Source organism: Pinus tabuliformis, chromosome 3_2 (genome assembly GCF_031772625.1).
Source record: "Pinus tabuliformis cultivar Carrire ecotype Pingquan chromosome 3_2, CPIR1, whole genome shotgun sequence".
Classification (NCBI taxonomy): Eukaryota; Viridiplantae; Streptophyta; class Pinopsida; order Pinales; family Pinaceae; genus Pinus; species Pinus tabuliformis.
Window position 1 is genome coordinate 946300297 of NC_142302.1, and position 9188 is coordinate 946309484.

Here is a 9188-nt window from a genome sequence, read left to right on the forward strand (position 1 = left end):
GCTTGGACTGGGAGTTTAAAGGGGAGAATATTGACGTGGACTATGGGATATTGTCGAGATTTCATCAATGTTACGGGTAATTTGACTGATGATTAATTCCGCAATTACTTGTATTTTTAAGGGTTGATTGCTTTCATGTTTCTCCTATCAACCATATTTTTTTGAGATCATTTTTGTCCCCTAGTCTATTCAACAATTGTATTTTCCCTGTGCAATTCCATTCCTTTGCTCTACAATTTCATGCCCTAGTTTGACCTTCAAATTTTGTCCAAATTCGAAAGTATTTTGGTATAAACCCCCATCTAGAGTGGTTTCTTCATTAAACGACTCCATATGTTCTCCAAATATTACTTTTCTCTTTAATTTGTTATACTCTATTATAGTAACCCCTTTGCACTAATTTAATGGCAAAATTCTTGAGGGCATGTGTACATTCTTTTTCAAAACCCTTTGTGCCCTGAAAATTAGTAATATGCATGGGAAGTGTTATCAGAATTTTACCTTACATGCATAAGTTTCTTGCATATTGTTACAGATCCATTTGAGCACATCAACCCCAACTTACAGATTAGTATTATTAGGGCCCGTCAAACCCTAATTCAGTTGTTACATGCCCTAAAGAAGTCAACCATCAGAATGCCTAGCTTCCCAAGAAGTTCCATGACTGAAATCATCCAGAACTGCCTCTAAGAAGATCAGTGCAAGTAGGCCTTCATTAGGGTGCGCTACAATGCAGTAAATACACTATTAGTGTGCATTGCGGTGAACTTGGGCCCTCTTTGTCTTGCGCTAGGCGAATTTGAGTGAATTGCCAAGAGGGTTTGAAGATTCCTTATCCATTGGATGCCTCTAGATGTTTCTCAAGGCTATCTACTCCTTTGAGCTCGTATTTGGATGAGGAAGGGAGTTAAGGAACATCAATCCCTTATCCCTCCCTCCATGGAACTAAATTATAAGTTTGGGAGGGCATTCATTATTACAATTTATGGTATAACTTCCTTCATTCACCTATAAAAAGACCACTCATCCAAGTGATCAGGGGTTGGAAATTATTGAATTATAGGGAGATGTTGTTAGTATGAGACTTGAGTTGATTTCAAGTATTGTAATGATGTCAAAATGTCTTGCTTCTTATGAGGAGAGGATGGGATTGAACTGGAGGGGTGATGTTTAATCGAGTGATGGGTTGTAACTCTTCCTTTTACTAATAAAGTGTTCAAAGATTTTTCCATATGCTTGTGTTATTCATTTATGCTTTCATATGTATATCATGTACTTGATTCCATGCTATGCTTAATGGATAGATCATTATCATATGCTTTGATTGGTTGTTGTCTTCTGTCTATGTGCAGGTACTCTTCAAGTGGATTAAGTATGGATAGGAGTGACAGAATCAATAAAGGGAGATAAGGAGAAAGTGAAGGCTACAGGTAGGCTTCTTTGCCTCTTATTTAATCTATTGATCATAGAAAAAGTAGAGAACTCTTTAAATTGTTGTTCTAGACATAGCTACTAGTCTAGGGATTTAAGCGTTTATCCGTAGAGACTAAAACTTCCCAAAACAAATTGGCGACTCCATTGGGGAGCGATCATCTATCCTAGTAGCTTATCCACCTCCTTAGACACCTTAACATACTTTACTTGTTGTAATTTAGCCTTTTGCATTGAATTTTGGTCAAAATCTGAGATTGGATGACTCTTGTGTGGCCTCACAGGAATCAGCACAAGCTAGCCTTAGAGACAGTGCTCTGCAGTGAAGTTAGGCCTTCTTTGACCTGCGGTGATTAACCTTGGAATATTTTAATCAGCGGAGTTTGGCCCTCTTTGGCCTGCACTGATCAGTGCAGATAGGCCCTTTGTGACCTGCGTTGATCAATCTTGAAATCATTGAAATCAGTGCAGGCTTTAGTGAGAGAAAGTGCTCTGCAGCGCAGCTAGCCCCTCTTTGACCTGCGCTAATCAACCTTAGGTTAAATTCCCACCTTTGGATTTAGTTTTTGCCAAAATTCTTCTGATTGCTTGCTTGTTGAATATCAATGATGTCTTATCTACGAAAATATTCTTTTCATCTCCTTAGCCAACCCTACTTTGATTGGATTGATTAATGTTTCTTTAATGTTTTCCTTCTCATTATCACTCTATAGTCAAAGTTAGTTTTTGGTCGATTTATCTTTGTCGAAAGAAAGTGTCGTAAAGTTGTCTTTTCCTTCAAAAACTAGATTGTCATAAAGTCTTCATTCATAAAAGATTGATTGCCTGATGTGTGCATATAGTTAATCTTTGTTCGAAAGAAATTGTTGTAAAGTCATCTTTTCCTTCGAAAATTGAATTGTCATAAATTCTTCATTCATAAAAGATTGATTGACTGATGTGTGCATATGATTAATCTTTGTTCGAAAGAAAGTGTTGTAAAATCACCTTTTCCTTCAAAAACTGAATTGTCGTAAAGTCTTCATTCATAAAAGCTCAATTGATTTATATTTGCATATGGTTTGTATTTTCGTTGAAATTGTCGTAATTCCTCATTTCTTTGAAATCGAAAGTGTCGTAAATTCTTCCTTTCCCTGAAAAGAAATTGCCACAAAATCATCATTTTTACGAAGAGATATTTTTGATCGATTGTGCATATTTCCTTTTTGTTCATCATAAAATTAAGAGATTTGAAAATAAAAACATTCATTGTACATATTAAATTTTGTGAATGCTTGAAAGGAATGGTTTAGGGAATTGCGTCTAGTTTGTGCTCTTTGTTGATTGATCAAAAAGTACTTGTTTTCTCTATCCCTAGTAGCTAGGATTTTCATTGTTAAATTGAATGGAAAGAATTCTTATCATATTAGTTTCATTTTAGGAATTGCAAACATACATCATGTGGTGAACCATGAAAGGAAAATTCTAAAGAGGATCAACTTAAAATTTATCTGAATTTACCTAATGGAGCATTGTCACCTAACGAAAAACATTTATAGGTCTAGGCTAGAGACGTGTTCCGGTGTTGTAAAACAAAGCAATTGTTGCTAACTTATCTACAATACATCTTGAGTGTGATACCTCATTCCATGTATGTGGGTATATTGTAGCTCGTCCATGTACCTTCGGGTATATAGGGCGGTGTTACAATACATAAAGTATATGGGAATGCTCTCACTGTGCAGTTTTACATTAGACAGCGCTTATACGGACTTGGCCCCCTTGTACCTTTGGGTATATATGGGAGGACAACTCTAGGTTTCTATCCATCCTTAGGTAACTGAGTCGGCCGCCTTGTACACTGTGATACACCGAACACAGCATTCGGGGAGATTTCCTGCCTGTACTTCTTGGTTCGCCAGGAGGTATTCTGTAGTTCACAGTTGCTTGGTAAACCTTTTGCCTAGATTATCCCTCTTTTGTTTTGTTATGTTACTTTGATTAAAATGAAATTAATTGACCACAGATAACATCCTCCACACTCACTCCTAGTTGATCTTAGGTTGAAACATATGGCGACAAATCCAGAGTCCACCAATCAAGGAATTCCTTTTGATGGGAATCCTAGTCCTTTTCCTTCTTTTGGAAATATTGGTGCTCCATATATGGCTACATTGTCCCTTCCGGGATTTACCATTGGCTTGCTAGTATGGTTGTTTTCAACCTCCTTGGTTCAAAATGTCGTGATTTCTCCACAATCAAGTACACCTCCAACTGGACAAAATCAACCTCCAGTTGATCCTAAAGTTGACCCTTTGCCTTATTCCTCGTTTGTTTCTTCCTCCCCTTCTTCCTCTTCGCCTGGTGAAAGTATTGGTACTAGTAACCAGGTGGCTAAGAAGAAGAAGAAGAAGAAGAAGCAAAATTTAGCAGAGGGACAACCAAGCAACCATTGCTTTGAATGCAACATCTAATGAGAAACCGTCCGTCAAGCTTCACAAAGTTCGATATCCATGTAAACTTTGTGTGGGAGACCATCTTCTTCAAAATTGTCCTGATATTCCTCAGATCTTAGAAGTATGGTCTTCTCGTTCACATCATCTTGTGTCATCAACTTCTGAAGATCATGCTGGTGACACACCATCAACTAGTGGTAATAAAGTTCATGGAAAGAAGGGTAAAGTTAAGTTTCCTTGTAGGTTATGTGAAGGGAATCACCCCATTCACCTTTGTCCCTATCTAGATGAAGCCAAAAAAGTGTTGGATAACTGTCTTGCTTCACCGTAGCGATTTCCATCTGGTTACAGGAGACTATCCCTTAATCCTTCAATAGTTGATGAATTGACTGACTCAAATCAACTGTCGGTCAAACCCACTCTCTCTGAAAGTGAATCTTCTGAGTCTATACCCGACCCAAATCAACAGGTCGAGGTAAAATTTGACCTGATTTCACCTTCAGCGAATCATACCTTTCCCTAAGAGAGTGAACATGATACCACTCAAGTTCTTTTTGTTTCTTCAGATTCTAATGAGCTTGTGGGCAGTCCTCTTGTTCCATCAAGACGGGAGGAAAATCCTCCAGTTCTCATAACTCAAGGGGTTAATCCTCCCGTTTCTACGGTACCCCCTCCAAGTAGTCTAGTCACTTCCTTTGATTGGAATCGATTGGCAGGATTTCGTCTTCCTTCTTATGTGCCCTTCCAGATCATAGTACAAGTTTGTAATATGATTGTACCCAGCACCATTATAAATGAAGGTGCATTTGTGAGTATCCTTTCCTCAACTGCTTGGAAAGCGCTTGGTTCACCGCTGCTTGTGCCTGTTACCCAGAGTCTGTTGGGTTTTAACAGAGGAACCAGTCGTCGGGTTTTAACAGAGGAACCAGTCGTCCATTAGGAATCCTCCTTCAGTTAACTATTACTTTGGGAGGAAAAATCATTTATGGAATGGGAGCTATTGTTTCAACACTATTTCGAGTGATTTGTTTCTTGCATGAAGGTAGAGTTATCACCATTGACCAGCTTTCATTCCCCAGTCCAAATATGGCTCCTAGTCAACCATCTTCGCTAAATGGTCCTTTTGTACCAATGGTATCATCCCCACCATGGGTCAATTATGTGGCAACCTGTTCTATAACTACATCAACTGACGATCAATTCAGTGATGTTGTACATCATGTACTGGGGGCATTGGAACCAGATCTCTCGTTCATGACCTCTTATGAGTTGTGAACCAAGAACATGAGGATATTTCTTTTACTGTGTCAACCTCACTAAAAAATGAAACAGGCCCATGAGGATAGTTCCTTGTCTTGTGTCAACGTCGTTGAAAAATGAAACCAAAGATATGAGGATAGTTCTTTTACTATGTCAACCTCGTTAAAAAATGAAACAGACCCATGAGGATAGTTCCTCGTCTTGTGTTAACCTCGTTAAAAAATGAAACAAGGAGTATGAGGATAGTTCTTTTACTGTGTCAACCTCATTAAAAATTAAATAGGGTCCATGAGGATAGTTCCTTGTCTTGTGTCGACCTTGTTAAAAAATGAAACAAGGAGTGTCAGTATAGTTCTTTGTCTTGTGTCAAGCTCGTTAAAAAAAATAAACAAGGAATCTTAGCAAAGTTCCTTGTCTTGTATCAAGCTCATTCAAAAAATGAAACAAGGTCCCAAGTTCCAAGTCAAGTCTATGATTAGATCTCATAAAATTCCAGTCAATTATTTCATTTGATCTCGTAAATGAACCTTCATTCCATCCACCTAATAGCCACGAGTAGTCTACTTAGGTGAATGTAATGAAGCTTGGGGGGCATGCACCTAGTGATAAAGTTAAGTTTCCCTGTAGGTTATGTGAAGGGAATCACCCCATTCACCTTTTTCCCTACCTGGACGAAGCCAAAAGGTGTTGGATAACCATCCTGCTTCACCACAACGACTTCCATATGGTTACAGAAGACTCTTCATTTCCTCATGCTAGGGGCACGTAAACCAATTCCAAGCATAGTTTTTCATTTTAAGCTTGTGTAAAAATGAAATTGAATCCAAGCATAGTTTTTCTTTTCAAGCTTGTGTAAACATGAAACTGAATCCAAGCATAGTTCCCTATGGTTCAAGCTTGTGTAAAAATGAACTCATTTCCATTTTAACCCTTGTGACTGCCATTCTATCAGCCTCTTTAGTCAGATGAGCCTTGGTTGTTTTCATCCCATCGCCACCATCCCTTTGGTTGATCATACGCTTTCACTTGGTTGTTTTACCCTTTTTGAGGAACAATTGCAATGAGTGGTCTTATTAGCCAGCCTCTTCACATAAATCAACATGTTTTGAGAAGTTCCAACGTCACTGGAACTATTTGCTACCCTAGATCATTCCTCAAAGTGGAGTCCTCTTTAAGCTCTTTTCAGACTCTCTAAACATGAAAAGATTGTTGAGCGCATGTCTTTTCCAGCTCGTTAAACAATTAGAAACGATATCTCTCTTGTATTATTTTACTCTTTTTCGGACTTGAGAGATTATTTTACAAAAAATAACTTGTGGAGTTTCCTTGTCATCCCTTTTCAAACTCCCTAAACATGAAAAGGATCGAGTTATCTTTGTCTTTAAAGTCGTTAAAAACATCAAATAGCAACAAACTTGTCCATTTAGACAAGACCGATTTTCACCTTCGCTAGACTTGTTAAAGCATCAAATAGCGATGGATTTGCTCGAAGGGTGAAATTATACAACAAGCATATGTTATCCTCTTCAAGCTTGATAAAAAATAAAGAGTTACTAGTCAGCAATGACTAGGGAAAATGGGAAAAATCAAAGAAAACTTTATGGTAGCAAATCGCTCTTCAAGATGACATTTTCACCGCATCACCGTGACTATGTGGGTTGGTTCATTTAGCTTGATGATTATCATACTGTTGGTCTATCATACCATCCATTACTTTGTTTTGGGTCAATGCTACCAATTCATCTTAGTGTCGCCGACATGTTCAAGACAAGTCATTCAGTTCAAAATTCATCTTTTGCAATACTGTAAACCTTCTTTTCATGACAGCCATTCCTGAACCTTGTGTCGTCAGTCGATTTTTCATCTCCAAAATCATTTACCTCGTTTCGTGTCATTGATGTGGGATACATCAAGGCCCTCCTACAACGAGTCACTTCTTGTCGACATCAGCACATCATCCAAGAAGTTGACTTAGAAACACCCCTTTAGTACCTTGAGGCTTGCATACATCAATGGCAGGTTTCTTGCTTCCGACGATAGGTTGACATCACTGGCCTTCGACCGAAAGACTTTGTATGGTGTTCAACATCAAATAATTTATTCACACCATGCAAAATGTATTGTATTACCTTGAGGGTCATTATCATTATCGATGATTCCTCTCGTGTCTGTTAACGACTTACATCATTGGCTAGTAATCAGATGATATCTTCCCATGTTCAACTTCAGAACATCTATTCACATGGTTAGACTTTTACTTGAGCGAAAGATTAAACAAGATTGAAGACCCCGGATCTATTTTCATCCATCCGGTCTGCGATATTTTTAGGAGCACTAAAAATGTACAATGGCCTTACATTCATGGTCATCCATTCATGGGTCTATATTTGTAGATGACTATGTTTGTACATGTAATGAAAGTTTATAAGCTAAGCATGGGTATGCCTTCCCTCAGCGAGTTCATGAGAAAAAATCAAATTATCATGATATATGTATTGTAATTGATGCAGGTCACCTTCCACTTCGAAACCTCCTCTCCACATGATAAAGCATTTCACTCGACATACATATTTACGACTTCATGCTTTAGGGGGCAACTGTTATAGATCCATTTGGGCACATCAACCCCAACTTACAGATCAGTATTATTAGGGCCCATCAAACCCTAATTCAGTTGTTACATGCCCTAAAGAAGTCAACCATCAGAATTCCTAGCTTCCTAAGAAGTTCCATGACTGAATTCATCCAGAAACTACCTCTAAGAAGATCAGCGCAGGTAGGCCTTCATTAGGGTGCACTGCAGTGCAGTTAATAGATTGTCAGTGTGCATTGCAGTGCACTTGGTCCCTCTTTGGCCTGCGATGGGCGAATTTGAGTGAATTTCCATGAGGGTTTGAAAGATTCCTTATCCAAGGGATGCCTCTAGAAGTTTCTCAAGGCTATCTACTCCTTTGAGCTCGTATTTGGATGAGGAAGAGAGTTAAGGAACATCAATCGCTTATCCCTTCCTCCATGGAAGTAAATTCTAAGTTTGGGAGGGCATTCATTATTACCATTTATGGCATAACTTCCTTCATTCCCCTATAAAAAGACCACTCATCCAAGTCATCAAGGGTTGGAAATTATTGAATTATAGGGAGACGCTATTAGTATGAGACTTGAGTTGATTTCAAGTATTGTAATGATGTCAAAATGTCTTGCTTGTTATGAGGAGAGGATGGGATTGAACTGGAGGAGTGATGTTGAATAGAGTGATGGGTTGTAACTCTTCCATTTACTAATAAAGTGTTCAAATCTTTTTCCATATGCTTGTGTTATTCATTTATGCTTTCATATGTATATCATGTACTTGACTCCATGCTATGTTTAATCGATAGATCATTATCATATGCTTTGATTGGTTGTTGTCTTTTGTCTATGTGCAGGTACTCTTCAAGAGGATTAAGTACAGAGAGGAGCGACATAATCATTCAAGGGAGATAATGAGCAAGCGAAGGCTACAGTTAGGCTTCTTTGCCTCTTATTTAATCTATTGATCATAGGAAAAGTAGAGAACTCTTTAAACTGTTGTTCTAGACTTAGCTACTAGTCTAGGGGTTTAAGCGTTTATTCGTAGACACTAAAACTTCCCAAAACACACATGTTTCATACACTCATCTCCATTATGAATTATTGAGTTTGAACTCTATTTTTCCCACCCTACCACCCTATGGCTCAAACCTTGTTTTGTAAAATATGTTTGGAATAGACTATATATATATATATATATATATATATATATATAGAGAGAGAGAGAGAGAGAGAGAGAGAGAGAGAGATAAGAGAAAAAGAATGAAAGGGTAAACCCTTCAAAGCTATCGTGGAAATATCTATTTTGGGTATGTTTTTAATTTAAATACTTTTCTGTCGAAGCAAGAAAACTAATTACCTCCACAAATATCAACCCCTTTTCAAAATAAAATATGCAAAAAAATCAAATATATTAAAGGATTTGTTTCATTCGAAATCATGTTTTTTGTAGATTCCATAATTTCATTGCCTTAATGCATTTCACCCCTCACC